General features: G+C 45.7%; 1 long non-coding RNA gene across 1 annotated transcript; it reads right to left on the reverse strand.

The window, feature by feature from the left end:
• Positions 1 to 277: 277 nt before the first annotated feature.
• Positions 278 to 26025, reverse strand: LOC120408399. The gene is made up of 3 exons (XR_005600670.1): positions 25913 to 26025; positions 25459 to 25589; positions 278 to 327 (listed from the first exon to the last, which is right to left on the reverse strand). It is a non-coding gene; the product is annotated as an uncharacterized LOC120408399 (long non-coding RNA).
• Positions 26026 to 27364: the final 1339 nt, after the last annotated feature.

Raw genomic sequence — 27364 nt, forward strand, 5'->3', positions numbered from 1 at the left:
GGAGGATGCCAAATTCCTGCTAACCCTTGAATAAGTATAAGTATGGCTGTTGAGTTCTGTATTAAATGGATTGATCAGGCAAAGAGAGTCTTCCAAGAATTTCTCCTTGATTACATTGCTGATAAGAGGGAAAGAATAAGAAGCAGAGCCAAAGCACATGTCATTTTGAACACAGATGCTTTTCAGGCCCACATAGGATCTTCCTACATTTTTGGCTTAAATACACAATTTACTGCCAAACATTTAAAAATAAAAAAGTTCCTAGTTTTCATCTTACTTTGTGCTGTGGTCCTCTCAGATCTTGGGTCAATGTTTGGATGGGAGAACCTGTGGAAAATAAAGGAAGTGGTGGTGCTTGTTCATTAAGTGATATTCATTCCTCTGCCTCAGTTATGAACCAAGACCTGGGCCTGGCGCCCTGCTCAGCTTTTCATTGTTGAAGCTCCCATGGCGCTTTCTCGTAACCCAGTGCCCTGGGGAAATTCCAGTGTGGGTGATAACTAGAACAGACGGCAAATCTTCAAGTTTTCCATGGGTGAAAAGAAAACAAGCTTCTCTCTAAATCACTCTTTCCCTATTATAGCCATTGTCTCCAGAAAAAGGGCTGTTGAGAAGTGGGGATTTAGCTATTTTGAGAGAAATACTAATATTTACTGCTCTGCCTGGTCTATGTGATCATCTCTAGGTTCTCCAAGGATACTGATTCCCACTCTTGGGCCTGCAGGCAGACTTCACAAGAACTCACGTAGCTGCAAGTTTAAGCCACTGATCCCAGCAGGGAGAGTCCTGCGAAGTGTCCTGCTGGGGTACTTCCAGATTTGCAGAGATTAGGGCCAGAATGAACCATTAGACCATCTAGCCTGACTTCCTGCATAGCACAGGCTAGAGAATTTCAGTCCGCCCCCAATAAATCATAAAATATCAGGGTTGGAAGGGACCTCAGGAGATCATCTAGTCCAATGAGCCCAGTAATGTACCTGCTTGACTAAAGCATAATTTGTGTTTGGCTAAAGCATATCTTCTAGAAAGGCATCCACATTTGATCTGAAGATTTCAAAAAGAGGTGAATTCATTGCTTCCTTTGGTAGTTGATCCAGCTTAGACTGGACCCAGTGCTCCAGCCATCATTTCCATTCAGATGCTAGTCAGTGTAGGAGTTCTCAGCTGGATTTTCAGTGAGGTAGCATGACTCTTCTCTTACATTGTATCCCTGCACTTCCTGGACTTATTTTAGGGCCAGTCTGGCTCCCACTGAAGTTAATGGCAAAATACTCATAGTCTGTAGTGGTGCAGGATCAGCCCCTTACACCTATGCAATACGTCAGACATGCACAGGTGTAAATAATGACACGAAAAGTGAGGCAGTGGTGGATCCGGTCCCATTTCTGAAAATGCTTTATGAGGGAGAGATTTTCAAAGGCACAAATACAAGTTAGATGCCCAAATCCCATTGAAAATCAATGAGAGTTAGGTTTTTAAGCCCAGATCCACACAGATAGGTTCCTAATTTCCATTGACTTCAATGGAAGGATCTGGGCCTTACTACTAATTGCATCATTGAAAACCTTCTCCCATAACCATATATTCTTCCACTCCATTCTCTTAGTCCCCAAAACGCAAGACACCTAGCACAGGGGAGCTCATTAGCACCAGGGCCTCTCAACGTCTGTGCACTATGGGCAAGGTTCTGCTACCTTTACTCATGTTCAGGAGAACCATACTCCACTGGGACCCATTGGGACTATTTGTGGAGTAAGGTTCTACTCAGTGAGTAAGTGGATCAGAACCTGGCCCAAGGAAGCACAAGGAATTTTAAAAAGGACATATGGCTATTCTTTTTTTCCTGGTTCCTTCCCCTTTGCCAAATCTGATTCTGGGGGCATGCAATGGTTACACTGGAAAGGCCTTAAGGATGGAATTGAATTGACTCTGTTAGGGAGATTATCATCAGTGTAGGCAAACACTGCTGCATGGGTTTGACACATAACAACTGCTATGGCTTGACAATGGTGTATTGTGATTTAATTGAAGTAGGAAAAATCTCACTAAAAACTGGAGAAGATCAGACCTGGGTGGGGTAAAACTTGCTAGGAAATGAGTGTGAGATTTTACAAATGGGCTCAAAAGGAGTCAGGTGCCCAAATCCTATTGAAAATAATTTGGAGTTGTGCACCTCCGTCCCTTATGCGCCTTTGAAAATTCCAGCCTGATAGCATTAATATAGTTGGAGTGGGGAAATAGCTCTGCTTGTTTCACTGAGGGATTTTGTTTTTAAAGTGAGTCAACTTGAAGGGTTCAAGCACTGTGGAAAACAACATCTCTTATGTACAGTTACATGCCATATATTGAGACTATGGAATTTGCCTTCATGATCTCACCACGCTCCAGCTCAGATGTCTAGCTAATCAGGACATCCCTATCAAGCAGAGATAAAATCCAGATCCACACCACAGTTATTACTCTGCTAGCTCTAATATAGACTGATGGATGCAATGCACAGGGGATTTGGCACCATCTTATATACAGTCTATCACTCGTAAGACCCTACTATACACAGTGTGCTACTTTTATAACCCATTAAAAAGCACATTTGGAATAATATTTGCAGTCTACAACCAGCTGTCAAGTTTCTAAAGAATCCCTAAACATTTGGGTTCAGGTTTAAGTAGGAAAAAAAATGCTGTTAATACATAGTATTGCTGCACAGGCTACAGCACATAAAGAATCTTAGCAAATGTACTAATCCTCCTTAACATAAAACATAATGTGTTCCATATGTTCCATTGTCCTCGTGCTTCTTTAATTCCATCTGAAAGCACAATACTTAGCAACCTTCATATTGATGCTAAACACATTACATCAGCCCTCGCATTGATATGTTTTATACTAATACAATTAAACTAGTTTCAGCACAATCCTGGTCAGATAAACACCATTGCTGTTGAGATAAACACTGCTGCTATGTCTCTAGAAAAAAATATTATCAATACTAATATAAACACTGCCCAGAAGACTGTGCGAAACAAGGCCGCGGCATCAGTCCTGCTAACAAATATTTTGCTGTGATCTAAACAGTGTTGCTACAAATGTAAATGCCATTGCAAATAATAAACGGCCATGCTGAATAATGATGATAAAACAGCCCGAATCAAAACAATGTTCCCCAATCGAAGGCCATCATTCTGGTTACTTTTTAGATCTGTATGAAGGCAGGGGTAGATTCTGCCCCACATGCACATACAGGGACTGAAGAGCCCATCGTTCCCTGGACTGCTTGCATCAAGTCTCGGCTGTGGGGGAGTCTGACTAGTCTCCCTGTTTGGATATCAGACCCAGAAAGAGCTAATGCAGACACAGCCCTGGGCTCAAGTATCAGAGGGGTAGCCATGTTAGTCGGGATCTGTAAAAGCAGCAAAGAATCCTGTGGCACCTTATAGACTAACAGACGTTTTGCAGCATGAGCTTTCGTGGGTGAACACCCACTTCTTCGGATGCAAGACAACCCTGGGCTGTTCCAACAAACAGACCTGTCTTGCAGCTTGCTCAGGGATCACTTGGCCTGTACCACACTAGGATCCAGCCAGCTGCACTTTCTGATGTGTCACAACCTGGTTTCTCAAAGGCAAATCAATTACAAAGAAACCCCCCCACCACCACTTCTCTGAGCTTCATGACCGATGTTCCCACCCCTGGTGAGTGAAGGGACAGGAAGGGGTGGGGACTGGGAGGAGCCATGACTCAGACCCTCCTCTAGGCATCTGCCTGCCGAGCTGAGGTGACCCTGGGCGCCCCTCAATGCCAAGTGGCAGAGGACCCCTGCTCTGTAAATTCCTATCAGGCTTGACAAACTCACTACACCTACCATGTTATTGTGGTAGTATTTCCCTGTAAAGCATGTTGTGTGTAAGATCAAATGAAAGCTGGTGACACACCAGTCACTAATAGCATTGCGTGTTGGATGTACAGATGGCATGTAAAGAGTTACGTGTGTGCTGGAAATCTCTTCCTAACACACGTTTTGGGGGCAAACTTAATAAACAAATTTGTCCTTGACAAAGGAATGCTGGTTTGTCTGTTTACCTGTGTCTATAATGTAAATTGAGCATGGTGATGGGCAGTTCATTTTCATCTGAGGTAAACACCAGTTACCAGGAGGTTGTGGAAACAACATGGCACCAGCACATTGGAGGACACAACATGGTCTGATCATCAGGGGGTTATCCTGATTCTTGAGACTAAGGGTATGTCTATACTACGAAATTAGATCGATTTTATAGAAGTCGGTTTTTTAGAAGTTGATTTTATACAGTCTATTGCATATGTCCACACTAAGCGCATTAAGTCGGCGGAGTGCGTCCTCACTACTGTGGCTAGCATCGACTTACAGAGCAGTGCACTGTGGGTAGCTATCCCACAGTTCCCACAGTCTCTGCTGCCCATTGGAATTCTGGGTTAAGCTCCCAGTGCCTGATGGGGCAAAAACTTCATCACAGGTGGTTTTGGGTACATGTCGTCAGCCCCCCCCCCCTCCGTGAAAGTTGCTTTCTTTTTTTCCCTTTTTTCTGGGGTCTCATCTGCTGGACTCACTCAGCCTGCTGCCTGCCTAGATGATCGGAACTCCAGGCAGGCAGCAGGCTGAGTGGGGCCGATGGACAGAGCCCCAGACCGGCAGCAGGCTGAGCATCTCAGCCTGCTGCCAGTCTGGGGCTCCATACGCCGGCTCCTGCCAGCCGTGTTCCCGCTTAGCCCCACTCAGCTGGCAGACCTTGGTGAGGTCGATCAGGGGTGCCTGGACAGACATGGCTGTCCTCCTCTCAGAGCACCGAATGGGAGTGACTCCAGGTCATTCTCTTCTTTAAGTTTTATCTCATGGAGTTTCAGTCCTGCCTGGAATATCATGCCAGCTGGAGGCTTCTGCTTCAGGCTGCTCTCCCAGTCGGCAGCACCATGCGATCGCACCTACCCCAGCCTGCCCCTTGCTCCCATGGCTCATGAAGCCTGGACAGTAGTAAGGAGCAGTTCAGCTTGTGGAATGACAAATCCAGAACGAAGGATTGCATGCTATGGGCCACGTTAAGGTTATTTCAGAGTCCTAAATAGCATTTAATCCCTATAAAAGGCTTCATGAAAATTTTCTCCCGCCCCTAACAAAAATGTTATTTTATCAGAGCAGCTGAAAGGGTAAGGAACCCGGGACTATAACTTAGAGAGAACTTCCATATTATTTAACTCATAATTGATATAATTCAAAGTAAAATTTCACAGCGTGGTCTGTTCTAAGACTAAAAATGCAGGAGGAGAGTCAGAAAAAGGAATAGTGACCTGTTTCCACCCAGGGACATTTAGCCTGTTAGGTGAATGTGATCACCACTACACTAAGGGGCTTCTCTTTTTTTGCCACAGACTTTGTTGAATGCACAGGAATGTTTTCTCTAGCTACAGAAGCCACCTAATGCAATGTCTATATCTATGGCCTTCCCGCTCACAAAGTGGTCATGCCCCGCCCAAGGCTGACACAGTGCGGAGTGCATGTGACACAGCGACCTGGCTCGGGCAGGATGGCTAGCTCTTGATGATACTTTTGCTGTTAAACAAACACAGCAATTCTTTCCTGGCCTCTGCCACTGAATGCCTCCATGCATTCAGCTGTGCCCTATCAGTGTGGGAGGACTGCATGAGCCCGGAAAACATGTCATCGTGTCAGTTTTTTTTCGTCTTCTAATCTGCGATAACCTCAGGGACGGAGATGATAAGGGGAGCGTAGAAACATTCTGTGGGGGCTGCATGGTCACCTGTGCTGCTGAGTGCTGCTGAGTTTGCCACGCTGGCCAAACAGGAAATGAAATTCAAACGTTCCCGGGGCTTTTCCTGTGTACCTGGCTAGTGCATCTGAGTTCAAAGTGCTGTCCAGAGCGGTCACAATGGAGCACTCCGGGATAGCTCCCGGACGCCAATACCGTCAAATTGCATCTACACTACCCCAGATTCGACCCGGCAAGGCTGATTTCAGCGCTAATCCCCTCGTTGGAGGTGGACTAAAGAAATCGATTTAAAGAACCCTTTAAGTAAAAAAAAAAAAAGGGCTTCGTCGTGTGGACGGATCCAGGCTTAAATCGAGGTAACGCTGCTAAATTCGACCTAAAATCATAGTGTAGACCAGGTCTCAGTGTGAATGGAATCAGCAGGGAATTAAAGCAGAAAGCTCAAGCAACTCTCTGTTGAACATGTGCAAACTGAGTTTTTCAGAGGCTTAAAACTTCGTCAAATTGCGTCCACACTACCCCAAATTCGACCCGGCAATGTCAATTTCAGCGCTAATCCCCTTGTCAGGGAGGAGTACAGAAATCGATTTAAAGAGCCCTTTAAGTCGACAAAAATGGCTTTGTCGTGTAGATGGGTGCAGGGTTAAATTGATCGATGCTGCTAAATTCAACCTAAACTCATAGTGTAAACCAGGGCAAAGACAATGAACTCTGGGGAATATAAGGAGATGCAAAAGGGTGTCTTCTTGTCCATCAGTGCGGGAGCAAAGAGGTCAGGACAGCTCTTTGCATCCATGAACGGTGGATCCCCAACTATGTGGGTCGGTGGTGCTGAAAAGTAACTGTAGGTGAGAAAAGTGCATCAGAGAAAGCTTGGACACTACTAAGGTTACATGTAGACTGTTAGACGTGTGTTAGTCTTTTGTTTTATTCCTCACCTTTTTTTGTTTTTATTCTCTCTGTTTGGTATCATTTAAATCTCAGTTCTTTATTAATAAACGTATTCCTGTTTTATTCTAAATTCCTCTCAGTGCTGTTATACTAAAGGGAGGTGTGCATCTTCAGCTGACCCAACGGGCTGGAGGGTGCTCTCTCTTTGTAGACAGTGGAGTTGGTATTTCTGTGGGCCCCCAGTGACAGGGCTGGATCAGATGCTCTTCCAGGAGGGTCAGGAAGGAAAGGCAGAGTCCTGGCTGAGAGACTGGAGTGTCTGGGAGCTGATGCACAGTTTAGCAGCAACAAATCTCTCCCTTGCTACGGCAGAAGGGATACAAGGTGCCTGGATGCCTTGAGAAAGCATCACAGCTGGCCAGATGTGTTGGGGAAGCAAGCTGCACCCTGACAAGGGGTAAAGTAACTTATGCCTCCCCATCCACAGAGTAAGCGAGGAACAAAGGATGAAGGATGGTCTAGCAGATAGGGCATTAGTCTGGTAATCAAGAGATGTAAATTCAGATCCTGTCTAAACCATAGATTTCCCGCATCGTCGGACAAATCATATAAGCTGTAACTCAGTTGCCCATCTGTAAAATTGGCTGCTGCATTGCAGACTTGTGAGGATAAACTCCCTTAATGAGTCACCCAGATCTTATGGTAATGAAGCCAATATAAGTACCTATGTGGATAGAATATTCTCCCACATGCTCAAGGCTGAGTCCAAAGGCACAGGGTGAAATCCTGGCCCCTTTGAAGTCAGAGGGAAATTTTTCATTGATATCATCTTCAGTCTAGCCCTAAATATACAGAGATGTTCATAAGAAATAATGCAGGTTGGTAAAAATAACCACATAAGGATGTAAAACCCCTTCTGCAGAGTACAGCATACAGACAATGTCCTCTACAGTCCTCTCCTCCTAAATCAATGAAAATATCTTCTCTGCATTAATTAAATCAGACCAATGAACCACATCTATTTTAACCATGCATCAGGGCTCAGTCCTGCCAAGCTTCACTCCATCCCCGCGTCCGTCTGTCGCTCGCTCTCCCCACCCTCCCTCCCTCCCTCATTTTCACTGGACTGGGGTGCAGAAGGGGGTGAAGGCTCCAGCTGGGGGTGCAGGCTCTGCAGTGGGATCAGGCCAATGGGAGCTGCGTGGGTAGTGCTTGGGGCAGGGGCAGAGTGCGGAGCCCCCTGGCTGCCCCTATGCATAGGAGTCAGAGGGGGGATATGCCAACTGTTTCCCAGGAGCCATGCGGAGTGGAGGTTAGCAGGGAGCCTGCCAGCCCCACTGTGTGGCTTTGCAAACCGGACAGTCAATGGCCCGATCAGTGATGCTGACCTGAGCTGCCAGGATCCCTTTTTGACTGGATGTTCTGGTCGAAAGCCAGACATCTGGTCACCCTGTGCCTCCAAATAGCAACGCATAAGAGATAAATGTCTTCAAGAGTCTGTGCCTGTGGGCCTAAGTGGATATTGACCCCTTCTGCCCAAATCCCAGAAATTCTATCCTTGCTCTTGAATGGAGAAGAATGGCTCCAGTTATTCTGCGGAGGAGGTTTTTACCCTGAGTTAGCAAATCTGGCCTGGAGAGAATTAAAGAAATCTGTTGTTTGGATTCCATTCACTCAGGTTGAACCATGCTAATACCATCTTTCATGGAGCCTTGATCCTTATTCCAGGCTATCTTTTGCTCTTCTAAATTGTATTGGTACTGGTATTGATTTAAATGTATTATACTTCAACTGACTGCACTTGATTCACATTTTCCACAGTTCTTTTCCTGTGCTTTGAAAAGCGTCAGGCATGAATCAGTATGTGAGCGTGTGTTTCTGGGTGCACAAACATGAAGTGTGTGCATGTATAAATGTGTTTGCGTGGGTGTGTATGTGTGTGCAAGTGTACACATGCAAAAATGTGAAAAGGTGTGTGCAAATGTGTGAGTGCATGTGGTTGTATAAGTGAGTTTGTGTGGGTAGTACTCATACCACATGCACTCACACATATTGGGTAGGCATGGCTAAATGTGCTTGGTATCCGTGTGTATGTGCTCAAGTGTAATGGTCTCTGTGTGTGCATGCGTCTCTCACTGATCAGGATCCCTTGGCAAAATTATTTCTGTCTCCAAGAGTATTCTCATTTGCTAGATGAAGACAGCTGGCGTGACTGCCAAGCAACATGAGCTACTCTGGCAATGTTCACTTGCCCCATTATTTACACACAGATTTCATTCATAGCAGCAGCAAGTTCTTGCCACAACAACACGGCCCAGCTTTCCAGCCTACCCTGAGATTCCAACAGAAGCAAGCTTTTAATGGGCACCAAATTTGTATGAATATTATGTTCCTTTGCCTCGCGTTTGATTTGGAGGTATTTTGTAACTTTCATCCTTCTGTGAATCAGTCCTTGCATAAATCCAGCCCCATACACAAGCCCCTTTGTGGTTAGAAATTTGTGTTTTCACATGCTTATTTATATTTGCAGGGGAAATCTGTGTGCTGGATCCATATCAAAAAGATTACATTGCTCAGCTCTGTTCAACTGATTTGTAATAGACATACTCTCAAATGGTTCTACCATAGTTTCATCAGCTCAAATATCGTGTGAATGGTCATTTATATTCCAGTAACGTCTGCAGGTCCCAGACAAGATCAGGCCCCCCATTGGGCTAGGCACTGTACATATGCATGCTAAGAGACGATCCCTGCCCTAAAAAGCTTACAGTCAAAATAGACAAGACAAAATTGTTATACCCATTTTACCCAGGGGTTCTGAGGAACAAAGAGACCTACCTGCAGGCCACAGGAAGTTGTGACAGAGCTAGGAATTGAAATCAGAGCTCCTAGTCCCAGCTCAGTGCCTGAACAACAAAAGCAGCTCTCCTGCTAAATGAATGAAAATACCTTCTCTGCATTAACTAAATCAAACCAATGAACCAAATACCTTTTAACCATACCTCAGGGCTCAGTCCTGCCAAGCTTCACTCAAGTCAATAGCCCTTGGTCATACATTGATTTCTAAGAGACTCTTTGCCTAGGTGCGGATGGCTAGGATTGCTAGGAAGAGATGGGATCCACCTAAAGAAGAGGCAGGCTGCTAACCTAGTGAGGAGGGCTTTCAACTAGGTTCGCCATGGGCTGGAGACTTAAGCCCTGAGGTAAGTGGGAAGGTGGGATACCGGGAGGAAACACAAGGAGGAGGGTACAACAAGGGAGGCCTCCTGATTCATGCTGAGAAAGCAGGGCAATCGGCTAGTTATTTTAGGTGCCTGTACATGAACACAAGAAGCCTGGGAAACAAGCAGGAAGAACTGGAAATCCTGGCACAGTCAAGGAATTATGATGTGACTGGAATAACAGAGACTTGATGGGATAACTCACATGACTGGAGTACTGTCATGGATGGATATAAACTGTTCAGGAAGGACAGGCAGGGCAGAAAAGGTGGGGGAGTTGCATTGTATGTAAGAGAGCAGTATGACTGCTCAGAGCTCCGGTATGAAACTGCAGAAAAACCTGAGAGTCTCTGGATTAAGTTTAGAAGTGTGAGCAACAAGAGTGATGTCGTGGTGGGAGTCTGCTATAGACCACCAGACCAGGGGGATGAGGTGGACGAGGCTTTCTTCAGACAACTAACAGAAGTTTCCAGATCATAAGAACATAAGAAAGGCCGTACCGGGTCAGACCAAAGGTCCATCTAGCCCAGTATCTGTCTACCGATAGTGGCCAATGCCAGGTGCCCCATAGGGAGTGAACCTAACAGGCAATGATCAAGTGATCTCTCTTCTGCCATCCATCTCCATCCTCTGACGAACAGAGGCTAGGGACATCATTCTTACCCATCCTGGCTAATAGCCATTTATGGACTTAGCCACCATGAATTTATCCAGTCCCCTTTTAAACATTGTTATAGTCCTAGCCTTCACAACCTCCTCAGGTAAGGAGTTCCACAAGTTGACTGTGTGCTGCGTGAAGAAGAACTTCCTTTTATTTGTTTTAAACCTGCTGCCTATTAATTTCATTTGGTGACCCCTAGTTCTTGTATTATGGGAATAAGTAAATAACTTTTCCTTATCCACTTTCTCAACATCACTCATGATTTTATATACCTCTATCATGTCCCCCCTTAGTCTTCTCTTTTCCAAGCTGAAGAGTCCTAGCCTCTTTAATCTTTCCTCATATGGGACCCTCTCTAAACCCCTAATCATTTTAGTTGCTCTTTTCTGAACCTTTTCTAGTGCTAGAATATCTTTTTTGAGGTGAGGAGACCACATCTGTACACAGTATTCAAGATGTGGGCGTACCATGGATTTATATAAGGGCAATAATATATTCTCAGTCTTATTCTCTATCCCCTTTTTAATGATTCCTAACATCCTGTTTGCTTTTTTGACTGCCTCTGCACACTGCGTGGACATCTTCAGAGAACTATCCACGATGACGCCAAGATCTTTTTCCTGACTCGTTGTAGCTAAATTAACCCCCATCATGTTGTATGTATAGTTGGGGTTATTTTTTCCAATGTGCATTACTTTACATTTATCCACATTAAATTTCATTTGCCATTTTGTTGCCCAATCACTTAGTTTTGTGAGATCTTTTTGAAGTTCTTCTCAATCTGCTTTGGTCTTAACTAGAGTAGTTTAGTATCATCTGCAAACTTTGCCACCTCACTGTTTACCCCTTTCTCCAGATCATTTATGAATAAATTGATCACAGGCTCTGGTTCTCATGGGTGACTTCAACCACCCTGACATGTGCTGGGAGAGCAATACAGCAGTGCACAGACAATCCAGGAAGTTTTTGGAGAGTGTTGGGGACAACTTCCTGGTGCAAGAGCTGCAGAAACCAACTAGGGGCCGTGCTCCTCTTGATCTGCTGCTCACAAACAGGGAAGAATTGGTAGGGGAAGCAGAATTGGGTGGCAACCTGGGCAGCAGTGACCATGAGATGGTCGAGTTCAGGATCCTGAAAAAAGGAATAAAGGAGAGCAGCAGAATACGGACCCTGGACTTCAGAAAAGCAGACTTTGACTCCCTCAGGGAGCTGATGGAAAGGATCCCCTGGGAGGCTAATATGCAGGGGAAAGGAGTCTAGGGGATCTGGCTGTATTTTAAAGAAGCCTTATTGAGGGCACAGGAACAAACCATCCCGATGTGCAGAAAGAATAGCAAATATGGCAGGCGACCAGCTTGGTTTAACAGAGAAATCTTCGGTGAGCTTAAGCAATGCACTGTCAACCTCTGAACTCCTTGCCAGAGGGTGTTGTGAAGGCCAATACTATGACAGGGTTCAAAAGGGAGCTAGATAGATTCATGGAAGATAGGTCCATCAATGGCTATTAGCCAGGATGGGCAGGAATGGTGTCCCAAGACTCTGTTTGTCAGAAGCTGGGATTGGGTGACAGGGGATGGATCACATGATGATAACCTGTCTGTTCATTCCTTTTGGGGCACCTGCCATTGGCCACTGTCAGAGGACAGGATACTGGGCTTGATGGACTTTTGGTCTGACCCAATATGGCCATTCTTATGTTCTTAAATACAAAAAGGAACCCTACAAGAAATGGAAACTTGGACAGATGACTAGGGAGGAGTATAAACATATTGCTCAAGCATGCAGGAGTGTAATCAGGAGCTGCAGCTAGCAAGGGATGTGAAGGGTAACAAGAAGGGTTTCTACAGGTATGTTAGCAACAAGAAGAAGGTCAGGGAAAGTGTGGGCCCCTTACTAAATGGGGGAGGTAACCTAGTGAGAAATGATGTGGAAAAAGCTGCAGTACTCAATGCTTTTTTTGCCTTGGTCTTCACAGACAAGGGCAGCTCCCAGACTGCTGCACTGGGCAGCACAGTATGGGGAGGAGGTGAGCAGCCCTCAGTGGTGAAAGACCAGGTTAAGGACTATTTAGAAAAGCTGGACACGCACAAGTCCATGGGTCCAGATCTAATGCATCCAAGGGTGCTGAGGGAGTTGGCTGATGTGATTGCAGAGCTATTGGCCATTATCTTTGAAAACTCGTGGCAATCTGGGAAGATCCCGGATGGCTGGAAAAAGGCAAATCTAGAGACTTGCAGCTGTGGGTTTGTTTTTTATTTTTTGCTGTGTAGAGGTACCATAATAGTTACATATTGGTTTAAACCCCGGAGCACTAATCCCTGTACTTTAATCTCTGCAGAGCCTTGATCCGAGTTTCTGCCACATGACGGGTATAAACTGGAGCATCTATTCGTGATAGATTGTTTCCTTTTTTAAATGGCAGCTGTCTGAAAGCTGCTGAAAGGTTCATAGCATGCAAAGTAGTCCTCAGAGAGATCAGTGGGCAGAGTGCAGGTAAAGGTGCAAAATAAATGCATGCGTGGGACCTTTTCGCACATCAGGCTCCATATACATTTAAGATGTTATTATTATTAGAGCTATTTATGCTCAGCAAGGGGAAAATACACCCCAGATTGCTACTTCTGTTTAAAAAAAAAATCTTCACAAAACAAAATCGTACCTCTAGAGGCAGAATTCAACAATAAGCTTCCTTTGGTGAGGAGGGAAAAATACTATAGGCCAAATTTTCTGCTCTTGTAACTTATTGACCCAATAGCCCTCTGAGCCAGTAGTCTTTAAAGCAAAATTCCCATTGCTTACAATCTGTGTTGACTTAGTTCCATTGATTTCAATGGGAGTTTTGCTTGCTTAAGTAATGCAGGACCTGAGATATTGTATTTTTCCTGTGGGAAAATGAAGGCTCATCCTTAGCGTATAACCATTCTTTGTTTTCTGAAAACACATCTAGAATTCAATAGGTGCAGGTGGTCCATGATCAGTATTAAGGCCTCAGTCCTGTTTTTCACATTTAGGAGTTATGTATCATATACCTTCATTTACAAATTATACAGATAAACTGCAGATGCCCCATCCTCAGAACCATGTTACCAGGGAGGGGCCAAAGAATGCTTTTTCAAAGACACAGGACAGCCCTGTGAGGCTTGGGATGAGAGAGAGAGAGAGTGTAGGGTAATCTCCCTCCCAATTAGAATGATTGGAGAGAAATGATTTCCTCCTCCTTAGCCTCCTCCTGACTGTTTCCCACAGGAGGTGGAGGGCTCAGGTCTCCAGGCGTTTTGCTACTGCTGTCCTTGCCAAATACAAATCAGGGAAGCTAATTATTAGAGCTAAAGGTTTCTCCATGGTAAATTACCTTCAGTAACACTATAATCTTATTTTAAGCATGTGCACAATAGGCTATGCCTGATGCCAATGTATGGAGCAAGGAACAGAGTAACATTGAGCAGAAAGGAAAACATACAAGGGAGTGATATATTTACAACACCCCCCCCATATATATATACATATAGATATATTCTGAGGTCACATGATTTATTCTGGGATCACACCATCATATCTATAAAGACAACTGGCTAGATTTTATTACATAGAGACCCCATAAAAAAACAAAAACCACTATGTAAAAGCACAAAAAAGTCAGGAAATGGAAAAATTAAGGCTAAGTTCAACCTTATCTCTGCCCTCTTGTGCATGTGAATTCTATCATGGATTTGGTCTACAATATTTGAATTTTCTAGATTTCAACAAAAATATTTCTGCAAAAAAGTCTCCACCAATTTATAGAGTGGTCAAAAAATTTTGAACATTCCAAAATTTCTATTAAAAATTTCACAAAAAAGTCTATTTTTTATCAACTCTTGGCCTTATTAATATGATAACAAACTCCCCCCACACCCAACACACACCCCTGGGCAGGATTCCTGTCTCATTTAGAGTTTCTTCCTCCTACGGGTTAGCACCTGATTCATGGGTACTCCCATTGATTTCAATGGCACCATCCTTGGACTAAGGGTGAGCAACCTCTCACCCCCCTGTCACAGCGTGGTGTGGGGAGCACTGCCATAGGGCTCTCATGTGGGTGGGGGGGCAGAGGCAGGGGAATAGGCTCTGCCCCTCCAACACGCTGCTCAGCACCACTGCACCAGGAAAAGGGCTGGGGCAGTTTATTTTTCCTATGGAGCAGGGACTGAACTGGACTGTCTGAGACTCAATCCAGGAAGACTGTCAGGTGCCCATCTAGTCATAAAATCTAGAAAGCTGGGTGTGGCAGGGTGCTGCTAGACAGGCCTTAATCAGCTCCTGCTGACCCCTAGGTGCTGACTCCATGGGTGCCCCCCATCCTGTTTCCAGCCGGCACTGGTTGCACTCTGTGAGCTGCAGTGGCTGGTGAGTGCGGGCAGGAGCCAGGCAGCAGCCGGTTAAGTGTCGCCACTGCTACCCACCTGTCTGCCCTTTACATGCTCCCCCTCTCACTATCGTCTCCCTGTTTTTCTCCTTCACCACCCCCCTGCCCCCCACCACCTGCAGCCCTGCTGCTCCTCCATATCTTCCCCCTCTCCCCACTCCCAGTGCTCTGGAGAACCAGCCCCTGGCCAGCAGGCTTCTTCCTTCCCGCCCTGTTTGTGGCTAGGCCCCCGGAAAGCCCAAGACACTCTGGCATATGCCAAAGCCCCGCCCAGTGCTTGCATGGGGCAACCTCTTCGCCCCCCAGCTAAGCTCGGGAGTGGTGTCCACAGCAGCTCCCCAGGCAGGGGCTTAGCACCCTCTTCAGCCCCCACCCTCTGCCTCCTGGGGTCCTGCTCCAGGGAGTATGGGGCTGCTCCATCCTGTCCCCTAGGGGCTCAGTCAAGTTGATGTCAATTTGAACGTTTGCACAGATTGCTGTTGAACTCACTCGAATACAAATAATTGTCCCAGGTGTCCCGTATTTGGCATAGGGAAATATGGTCACCATCACAAAGAGAGACAGCAGGGAAATAGTGAAGCAGTAGCCTGAAATGTGAAAGCATTGCAAAGCGTGGGAAACTGAAGAGAGCACGGGCTGTTGGGCTAGCAAATGATGCAGACAAACTACATAAACTCCTTGTAACTTTGGATTGGCTTTCAGTATCAGGAATAGTTAACAGAAACCCTGGAAGCTGTTCAAATTTGTCCTTGGTATAAACCCATTGAAGGCACTATGTTGGAGGGGGGCGGGGGTGTGTATATATGTGTGTGTAAATTACATTTATGCTCACATTAAGGCTCCTTTACACTGCCAGAGAGGTGAAAAGTGGCCTTAATGTAAGTGAGAATAAAGGAGCTAGATAGATGTATGTATATATGTATTCTCTGCAGCTTTAAATATATATTACCTGCAGCTGGAAAAAAAACCTGTTATAAATCAGAACCTGTCCCTAAGATATCTAGCTATGTTTGAACGGTCAGCCAGATTTTGTTTAGGTTCAGTTCCAGTTCTGAGTGAAGGTGCATGCTGGTTGTTATGTCAATAGGAACTGGTTACCCTGTCTCCCCTTTAAATTCCTTGCATTATTCTATTGTGACTGATCTTTCAGTGACCAGTTTAAGAGCTCAAGATGTGAATCACTGAGTTTGTTCAGGTTTCACAGTGGTAGCCGTGTTAGTCTGTATCAGCAAAAAGAACGAGGAGTCCTTGTGGCACCTTAGAGACTAACACATTGATTTGGGCATAAGCTTTCATGGGCTAAAACCCACTGTATTTTCCACTGCAGGCACCCGATCAAGTGGGTTTTAGCCCACAAAAGCTTATGCTCAAATAAATTTATTAGTCTCTAAGGTGCCACAAGGACTCCTGTTCTTTTTGCTGAGTTTGTGCCTCAGAAGCCAGGAACCAGGTTTTCTGTCCAGTTAGCTCAGGCTTGTAATCCACAATCATCCAGCTGGGAGGCTTATGTGTCCAGCACTGCAGAACACTGCACACATCCTGGTCTGAGGTGGGGAGGTTGTGTAACTTTTTCTTTAATTGTTTTGTTTTGACACGCCTCTGCATTTCCTGGTTTGGAGCAGAGATGGAAACAGAAACACTGAGATGCCACAAGAAAGGCCATTCTTGCATTATTTCTAGGCTGAATAAAACAAGGGAATGCTCAGGAAAGAGCCTGATCTCTTAAGATTTCCAACCCAAAGGATTTCATGTACAGCATCCAAATTGAAATGTACTATTGGTACCACATTATTACATGGTACGCTCTTTGGGGTGGGGGCTCTCATTTATTGATGCCTTGTTATTATTTATTATTACTGTACTATCTAGGGACCAGCCACGACTGAGGCCCCTTGTGGAAGGCACTGTGCCAACATGGAGTGTTAGACAGTTTCTAAGTAATAGAGATCGATGTTTGTATCGTGCTTAGCACAATGGGGCCTGGCCTGGTTGGCCTCTAGATGCCATCCGAAGATGAATGTGAAATAGTAATAACAATCGCTGGATTTGTTCCTGTAATGCCAGCGTGGGATGGCTGGACTAAATGCACTGGTGTTCTTGACAAAGTTAGTGTTTGAATCTCCTCCTGGATTGCCCTCTGCTCCACTCCTCTGACTAGCCCATCCAGTCTCTTACCAGCACCGGTGTTATTTCCCCCTCCTCCTGAGAGATGCCCTGTGCCTTCTCCCTCATCTTTAGTGGATGCTTTCTGCTCCCAAGTACCTCTCAAAGCTACTGTGCCACCCACAGCAGTAATGCTTCCAAAAAAGGATATCAGCAACAGAAGCAAAGGATGCTGGGATGCATCAGAGACGACACCACTGAGCTGGAACAGGGATAACATTGTAGATGAATGAGGGGGAGACTGGCTGAGCAGAAACTGCTGCTGGAAAACAGCAATTTGTGCCTGGCCTGCCTACGAAAGGCCCCAGTGGCCCCAGTACTGTTCTGCATTCAGCTAATAGAGCATAGGTCTCTGTCTATGCCTGTGACTGGTGTTTTGAATGCAGGAATGTGGCCGTAAGCATGTCTGATTGTATTAGTTATATTAGCTCTCCCCCCTACCCCCCGTATATCCCAGTGTAACGGGGCGCACGCCATGCCCCTCCGGTTCGCCCTTCTCCCCCTCTTCTCAGAGCCACTTCAGGCTGGTGCAACACCCAGGCTCTTTATTTGTGGTCAAGTCCCCACCCTGCGTTTCCAACTATAAACAGGCTTTTTACAATAGCTCGGCCTACCCCAGGCCTGGCCAGCAGTCCGACCTTCGCAGCCTGGGGGCCAGCCTTCCCTTTCGCTCTCACTTCCTCCCAGCCCTAGAGCGCCTGCTAACAGGGGTGGCAGGTGTGGTCAGTTACCAGGCAAGCATCTACCCAGCCCCAGGCCAATCCCCGATTGGGGCTGGAGTGGCAGGCGTAGGCGCTGACTTCCCCATTTTCCCCTGGGTGCTCGACTCCCCCCATGCCTCTGCCCTGCCCCCACTCCACCCCTGCCCCGCCCACATTCCAACCTCTTCCCCAAATCCCCGCCCCAGCTCTGCCCCCGGCCCCGCCCCATTCCAACCCCTTCCCCAAATCCCACCCATGCCCCACCTCTTCCCCGCCTCCTCCCCTGAGCCCGCCACATTCCCGCTCCTCCCCCTCCCTCCCAGCAAGCCCCCAAACAGGGTGGGTGGGCGGGCGTCTGGGGAGCAGGGATCCGGCCAGCAGCAGGAACTGCCAGTGCTGATGGAGGGGAGACAGAAAAAGTCGGGACACTTGCAGGAGAGCTTACATATGGGACTGTCCCTTTAAAAACAGGACGACTGGTCACCCTACTCTTTGTTCTCCTCTTTGCTTTTTTTGGGTGGAACCCATGGAGTGCCAAATAGGACACGTGATTCCAAGAGTGTCTCAGAAATAGATGGAGGGAGGTAATAAAAAAAGGTAATAATTGGAGATATACCAATCTCCTAGAACTGGAAGGGACCCTGAAAGGTCATCAAGTCCAGCCCCCTGCCTTCACTAGCAGGACCAATTTTTGCCCCAGATCTCTAAGTGGCCCCCTCAAGGATTTAGCAGGCTGATGCTCAAACCACAGAGCTATCCCTCCCTCTAAATTTTTGTAGGCCATTTTATATTATTTCTGCATAACAGAAGCTTGAAGGGCTGGGCGACAGTGACAATTCCTGATCCCTTTTCCTAGGCATTAAAGAGACAGTGGGGTCCCGTAGCTAGGCCACTAGCCTAGGAGTCAGGGAACTTGGATTCTGTTCTCATCTACTGAGCAACCTTGAGCAAGTCATTTCACTTCTCTGTGCCTCGTTTTCCCCACCTCAGTCTTAATCTACCTGGATGGCAAGTTTTCCGGGGCTTTCTCTGCGTATGTCTTTGTACAGTGCCTAGCACAATGGGGCCCTCACTTTGTTTGGGGCCTTGAAGGGTCCTTCTATACAGCCCGCGGCCATGAGTATCCCAGCCCGGGTCAACAGATGGGCTCACGCTACTGCACTAGAAATAGCTGGGTAGACAACGCTTTGATGCTGCGGGTCAGGCTGAAGTTTGGGCTCTGAAGCTCACCCCCCTCCCTAGGCTTCAGAGCCCAAGCTCCAGTCCAAGCCACAACATCTGTACAGCTATTTTTAGTGTGGTAGCAAAGGCCCTGTGAACCCGAATCTGTCAGCCCAGGGTATGAGCTGCGCTGCCATGGGCTGTGAAGACGTACCCTATGTGTTACTGTAATGCAAGTCATAACAGTGCGGGGGGCGGGGGTGTCTGTAGAAAATGGAAGTTTGTCTCTATAGCACAGAGCACAGTTCTTTCTGTTTAATCATTTCACTGTTGTGGGTAGTGACAACCTCCTGTGTTGAATTAAAGTTGTGGTTTGGGTGCTAATCTCATTCATATCCCTCTAGTTTTGTTCTCTTTAAAATGGGGCTGCTTTTAAAATGGACTGTTATTCATGTACCCTTAGCACAGAACATTGCTATACAGTGCCAAGTTCTGAAAATTACGTTCTGGTGACACAAAGAGGAAAATGATTGTGGAAGTATCGATCCTTCTGTTCAAGATGGAGGCATTTAACCTTATCTGTCTGTTTATGGCTTTCCCATTGTCATAGTAACTAGGTATCAAATGCAACAGCCATTATGATTATGTATTATGTATGTTGTGGTAGCATCTAGGAGTCCCAGTCATGGACCAGGGACCCAATGTGCTAGGAGCTGTACAAACACAGAACAAAAAGATAGCTCTTACACCAAAGAGCTTACAAGTATCATTGCTGTCCAAGGATGGACCACAATCTCTGCTCCTCATCATGGACCTTCTCTTGTGCTGCTCATTTACACTCAGGCCCCAGGGCATGTAAAATGTACACCCACTTTAGGGCTTCTTTATACTCCCAGGGCATCTACAGTGGGGGTTAGCTCGACCTAACTATGCCATACCGGGTGTGAAATTTTTCAGCCCTGAGAGATGTAGCTAGGCATAGACCGGGCCTATGTCAACACTACCAGTGGTACCGTTGCAGCGTCACAGCTACTCCTCTGTAGCACAGACACGTTCTGTCAATGTAGTTCAATCCCTCTCTGAGAGGCAGTAGCTAAATTGATGGATGAATTCATCAGTTGACCTAGCTGCATCTGGGTCAGGCCAACCTAGCTACAATGCTCAGGGCATGACATTTTTCACAGCCCTGAGCAACATAGCCAGGTTGATCTAATTTTTAAGTGCAGAGCTGGCTTTAGTATCAATGAGAATCAGGCCCATTGTGTCTTTTCTATTCATTAGCAGGCACTAGAGCTCCTACCACAATTCACTTCCTTCCACAGGCAGGCTGAGACCGCAGTTCCAGTGATGCTGGAGCAGAGCAAAGCAGGTCAAACAATGCTGGCAACTTTCCTGCTTGACATGAGGCAGGTTTGGCCTTCTCTGGGAGAAGATGAAGGCCTGAGAATGGCAACCAAAGAGAGAGGATTAACCTAGCAGTGAGGAGTTCTAGCAATAACAGGGCAAAGGAAGGAAACCATGGGAAGCATTTATTTTGGTGTTACATAGCTGAGATGTTGCAACAGCTGCCCAGCAGAGCACTTTCCATTCAGAGATTGGTTCAGGCTCAGCAGTCTCCAGGCCCGATTCAAAGCCCATTGAAGAAAATGAGAGTTTTTCAATTGGCTTTAGCTTGGGCCTTTTGCAGTAACCATGCCTTTCTGTGTCACCCACTGTATTTTGCAGGCTGAATTTAATGAGGAAGTTAATCGATTCACCCCATTACCAAGTATCCGAGTGCCTCACAATCTTCAGTGTATTGCAACACGTAACAATCTTTAATGTATTCACCCTCCACCACCACTCTCAGGTAGGTTTACAGATGGGGAACTAAGGCCCAGCAGCCAGATCCACAAAGGTGTTTAGGTTCCTAACTTCCACGGGTTTCAATGGCACTTAGAGCTTAAACACCTTTGTGGATCTGGGCCAGAGAGACTAAGTGACTTGCCACAATCACCCCGGAGGCAGAGCAAGAATTGAGCTCGGGTCTGCTCAGTCTTAGGTTACTGCCCTAATCATTGGACCAGCCTTCCTCCGTTGGGGTATGTGGCACGAGCCAGACTGTGGGGCATCTGCAAAGAGGAGTCACGCCAGGAGCGCCTAAAGAAAAAGGTGACCCGTATATTTAATCTTTACTTGTCTTTTTAAATGTTTCATGTGAATTATTAGTACTCAGGGGAGGGGGTAAAGCACTGGAGACTGATGGCATGGAGACTGACATGGACACAAGACAGGTGTAACATGATCAGTAGCCACAACAGTGCTAATGTTACCCACACGCCTCCTGGGTGGGGGTTTCTGTCCCATCTAGTGGCATTGAGACCACTTAGAGTTAAATGAGTCTGCTCTACAAGCTTAGCTACTAGGCAGTTAGTGCTTGGCTCATGCAGTAGAGGCTCATGTACTGAGGTCCCAAGTTCAATCCTGCCTGCCATGACTGGGGCCTGTCAGTGTTACACTAACACTACTGAATTTATCAGTGTAGATAAACCTATGGTGGGAGACCAGGGAATTGGTTGGCATACAGAGGGGAGCCTCATACTGTGTGTGTTCATTGGTGTAGAGGGGAGACTTATGGAGCAAGAAAGGGAGTAGGGAGATGCTGTTGGTTTGTACAGAAGGGGACCCTCCTAAAGGAATCATAGTTTATGTCTTTAACAACAGCTGTGCAGCTCTCGTGAGCTCACTCAGAGCAGCTATCTTGGCTAAAGTCCGACGGGGCTATGTGGAGATAAGATCCTATTTAGTTTAACTTATTTCATTTGTTTAATTTGAGATCTGCACATTATCTCTGTGTTTATTTCATTTGCTTTAAAAAAGGTGGTTTTAGCTGATTTCTTTCTTTCTTTCTTCAGATTTGAAGAGGATGGGAAGGAAATTCCACAAATTCTCTGTGCTTCCAGAAATTTCAAATTGTATTTTTAATTTCCTGAACCTTCCTCTGCACAGCTAACTTTGGGACCAGCATAGTGGTGTGGCAGAAGTCTCTCAGGAAATCAAAAGTAACACTTTTGGTTCAATGTTTCAGTTGTTCTCATGAATGTACTGGTACCAAATAGAACACACCCACACACCACTGTTGTGGGGTTTTTTTTGTAAACTTTAGAGCACCATTCATTTGTTTCCTAATATTTTCATAAAGCTTTAATTTCAATCAACATGTAAGTATCTCTGGATGGGCTTTGAGATCTCTCTGAACATCTGACTAAGCTCTCAGTGATTCTTTTGATTTAAATAGGAAACTAATTCCAAAAATGGAGATAGTAGACAGAGGAGTAAAATAACAAAGAACCACATCACATCTTTGAGACTCCCTGTGAACAACTCCATCCTTTGAGAGGGCCCAAATCAAACTGCTATGCTATGTGCTTTATTTGTAGAGTAACTATTCCCAGACATCTATATCAGGGGTGGGCAAACTTTTTGGCCTGAGGGCTGCATCGGGTTTCATAAATTGTATGGATGGCCGGTTAGGGGAGGGGTTGTGGCCTGCCCCCCACCTCCTATCTGCCCCATCCACACACACCCCACTCCCTGTCCCCTGACCACCCCAGGACCCCACCGTCTCATCCAACCCCTCCTCTCATTCCTGATGGCCCCCCTGGGACACCTGCTCCCATTCAACCCTCTGTTCCCCCCCAACCATCACCCCGAACTCCCCTGCCCTCTATGCAACCCCCCCCCCCGCTCCCTGCCCCCTTACCGCGCTGCCTGGAGCACCGGTGGCTGGCAGCGCTACAGCCGCGCTGCCTGGCTGGAGCCGGGCCATGCCGCTGCTACCACCTCACAACACAGAGACCTGGTCAGGCCGGGCTCTGCAGCTGCGCCGCCCCAGGATCTCACAGCCCCACCGCCCAGAGCACTGCACTGGCGGCGGAGCGAGCAAGCTGAGGCTGCACGGGAGGGGGGACAGCAAGGGAGGGGCTGGGGACAGCCTCCTGGGCCAGGAGCTCAGGGGCCGGGAAGGACAGTCCCGGGGCTGGATGTGGCCCGCGGGCTGTAGTTTGCCCCCCTCTGATCTATATTCTAGAATAGATCATCACCATAGAAGTGGGCATCAGAAATGTCCAGTGCATCCAAACCTCTGTCATGTTTCCTTCCTAATCAAACTAACAGGGACTTGTTCTGCTCTGATGAGTATAAATCTCGAGTGACTTCACTGAAATTAATAAGTTTACAGTAGTGTAATGGAGAGCTGAATGGAGCCACATTAATGTACAAAGAGAATCAGGTTCTATAATCCATGCGAAAGCTCCTAGTTTTAAAGCTTCACTTGCTTCACTGATAAGCTTGTTTATGACACTCACTATAATATCCGAGAGCCCGACAATGGCTCTATGATGTATAGAAGTATATTAAACCTATTTTACAGATAGAGAAATTGAGACACCAAGAGGGTAAAAGAAAATCACAGGATAAATCTGTAGTAGAGCCAGACTAGATTCCAGTTTGATCTAGGTTCTGACATGGTCCCCATCACCACAGTAGCTCAACAGTGTAAGGCAGCATGCGGAGGCTGGACTTTGACCCCAAATGTCAGAGAGGACCATGACCTAGTTCTTGTCTAAATAATAATATCGAGCAGCTATAGTACCATTTCTCCAAGAATCTGAAAGCACTTTAGCAATAATCAATTAAATCACAGACATATTTATCATTGACTTCAATAGGACGAAGATCTGCTTGTAACTCTGTTAGTATTTTGCTCCATAGATCTCCTCAAAGTTTCTTCAATGCAACATTTATATTTTAATAAATTAATATATATATAATTAAATATGGGTGTGACTTTCAAAAGTGTTCAGCACTGGCCTAACTCTGCTCCCATTGAAATGAGAGAAGGATTTACACACACTGGTTAAAATTTTCACACTTGGATGCCTAAAGTTAGTTACTATAGATAGAAAATAAGAGGAGGAGATTCTGCAGAAATTTTTGACTTTTCGGCAAAATATTTTGGTCAAAAGTGGTGGTGGCCCCTCAGTGCCTCATGGGAGTTGTAGTTTGAGTGCCTTCTCCTCCCATACTCCTCTATGGTACAGGCTTTCCAGCCAGACTACATATCCCATGATATACCACTTTCTCCTCTCTAGGCAGAGGGAAAGAGTGTGTGTCATAGGTATCCCTGACCATGGTGCATCCTGGGAGATACAGTGAGTCCATGGAGGAGAATGAAAGCCCAGCTACAATTTCCATGAGACAACTAAGGGGGGGATATGATAGAGGTCTATAAAATCATGACTGGTGTAGAAAAAGTAAATAAGGAAGTGTTATTTACTCCTTCTAATAACAGAAGAGCTAGGGGTCACCAAATGAAATTAATAGGCATTAGGTTTAAAACAAACAAAAGGAAGTATTTTTTCACGCAGTGCACAGTCAACCTGTGGAACTCTTTCACAGAGGATGTTGTGAAGGCCAAGACTATAACAAGGTTCAAAAAAGAACTAGGTAAGTTCACAGAGGACAGGTCCATCAATGGCTATTGGGCAGGGCAGGTGTCCCTAGCCTCTGTTTGCCAGAACCTGGGACTGGGCGATAGCACTGGATGATTACCTGTTCTGTTCATTCCCTCTGGGGCACCTGGCTTTGGCCTCTGTCAGAAGACAGGATACTCAGTTAGATGGACCTTTGGTCTGACCCAGTATGGCTGTCCTTATGTTCTTGTGAGGTACTACAGCAACATTTTGAATAAAAATATTTCTTTCCTTTTTCTGAGAAAAATATCAAATTTTCTAAAGAAGCGGATACTTTTCACACAAAAAAGTTTTATTGTAAACTCAATTTTCTGTCATAGATGTTTCAATGGAAATTTTTAACCAGCTCTATTAGGCATTAAAATCTATACACAGGCTTCTAAATAGATTAGTTTTTCAGAGGTTTTGAAAGCTCGTTTCTCCCACTGACACTTCTGAAAATCAGACCACTTTTATTTGGAATCCTATATTTTGGATTTAGGTGCCTAACTTTAGGCACCCAACTGTGAAAAATTTGGCTAACGCCATTCATAAAAATAGTCCCCAACACAAATGAAAACTTGCCGTATTGGAAGAAAAAGACCTAACAGACATTTGGGAAACAGGTGCTCACAAAAAAATCAGTTACATAATGGTCTCATTTGCCTTTCAGCTAAGTTTCAAATATATTATTCTGCTGTTTGCCAGTATTAATAGTCTAAAGTGTACTCAAATGAAGATATTAAAGGCAATAGTATAGAGGAACCCCCACCAGAGTAGCTTGACATCCAAGGTCTTGCATCCATTTTAAGCCATTTTGATTCTGAAGCCTGGTCTGAATGTGTCTCAGCTATTCTGAATAAGTGTAACTTAAACTGTCCCCATCATTATTACTATTATTTCTTATAGCAGTAAGGCCCCAATCCCTATTGTGCTAGGTGCTGTACAGACATAGAGTAGAAGATTGTAAACCCTTCAAAGCAGGAATGACCTAAACTTACAATAGGTTTTGTGATTGATTCTCCCCGGGACATGTTTCCAGCTCCCATAAACTGCTTTATGTCTGGTTCTGATGCATTCTATTAGGTCCTGATTCAGCAAACCCTCTCTGTCCAGCAAAGCACTTGGGTCTCTGAGTCAAGAAAGCATAATTATGCAGAGAAGTTAATAGACTTACACACATGCTTTAAGTTAAGCATGTAATTAAGTGTCTTGTTGAATTGGGGCCTTAAAGTTTTATTGAAATTACAATGGAATATCATGGTGCATCTGGTAGCTCTGGGGATGCTATTTGCCCAAATGTTGAGAAGCATCAAAGGACTTAAATGTAAAATTTAGCTGCAGGCACATACTGAGTCTTTCAGTTTTTAAAAACAAAAATGAAACACATCATAATGTGGACTGTAAAAATGTTCTTTGGGGTTGTAAAGTAGAGTTTGTTTTGTATACATTCACCTTTCAGGGCTGGAATATGGGTGTTGGGTATGGGTGATCCAAAGGTGACTGAAGGCTGATTTCCACAGGCATTGGTTCAGGCACTATAGTTTACGGGCAGTACCATGCCAGCTAACCAGAATGATCCACATCTAGCTGTTGTAAGTGTATTCAAATAACTGAAACTGAAAACAAAAACAAAGGCACAAATGGTCTTCAGCCTTTTTTATCTAAAGATTAAAAAAGGTAATAATTGGAGATATACCAAACTCCTAGAACTGGAAGGGACCTTGAAAGGTCATCAAGTCCAGCCCCCTGCCTTCACTAGCAGGATCAATTTTTGCCCCAGATCCCTAAGTGGCCCCCTTAAGGATTGAATGCACAACCCTAGGTTGACTGAGCAATCCCTCCCCAAGATTCTATGCCTCAGAAATGATTGCTATGACAGCCTCATTCGGATTTCTTCCTCAAGTAGGTGAAAGGACTTGGCCTGGTGGCTAAGGTGCTAGCCTACAAGTTGGGGGAGATGGGTTCATTTCTTTGCTCTGCCACAAACTCCCCTGGGAGTGCTGGGCAAGGCACTTTGGGTATCTCTACACTGCAATGTAAGCTTGGTCTCAGACTCAGAGAACCAGAAATGACTGTATGTATCAAGAAATAGCGTACAAGCTAGCAGCATTGGGCATTCAACGGACCAGTGACCAGTGCAAGGATTAAGCGACCGGTGACCAGTGCCAAGAGTGGATAAAGCAACTCAGAAGTGACTACTAGAGAGCCAGGGACAAGAACTGCATTTCTGGGAACTCCCCATCATCCTCCCTCATTTATGAGGACTTTGACTGGGTGCTTGGTACTGCACCGTGCTGTCCCCAGCGGTTCATGACAGCCTGGTCAGCGAGGATGGCGACATTCTGACCCCTGAATCTAGTACAGCACTGGAGGGCAGCCCGCGGCTTTGGCTAGCAAGGTGACTCTGGTGCTCACCCCAGCCACTGATGAGCTTTTGTGGCCGAAGCAGCTGCAGCACTTCCTCCGTCCATACTTGGAAGAGCGGTTTGATGACTTCCCCAGAACAGCAGCCTTCCATGGAACAGGCAGCAGAAACAGAAGAGGCAGAAGTAGCCGCAGAGCCTGGTAAGTTTCTGGCTTCTTGTTTGTTATTAATATAGGAATGGCAGGGATTTGCAGTTTATGACCCAATGCAATTTGTAGTACATGCAGCGTTTATCTGCTAATGGAGGATCACATGCCAAAGCTTTGGCATCATCCTCCCCACCCCAGCACGAGGTAGAATTCAAAATGGAGATTGGGAAGTGCAAACAACAGTTAAACAAGATTAAACATTACATTTTTACTAGATAGAAGTTCTTACAAAAGTGTGCTGTGGTGCTAAAAGTAATAACTGTATATTGCCTTCAGTACGCCGCACTGGAGAAATCTGTCACACCACAATATAATGGGCCACCTCTAAAC

This window comes from Mauremys reevesii, linkage group 6 (assembly GCF_016161935.1).
Source record: "Mauremys reevesii isolate NIE-2019 linkage group 6, ASM1616193v1, whole genome shotgun sequence".
Lineage (NCBI taxonomy): Eukaryota > Metazoa > Chordata > Testudines > Geoemydidae > Mauremys > Mauremys reevesii.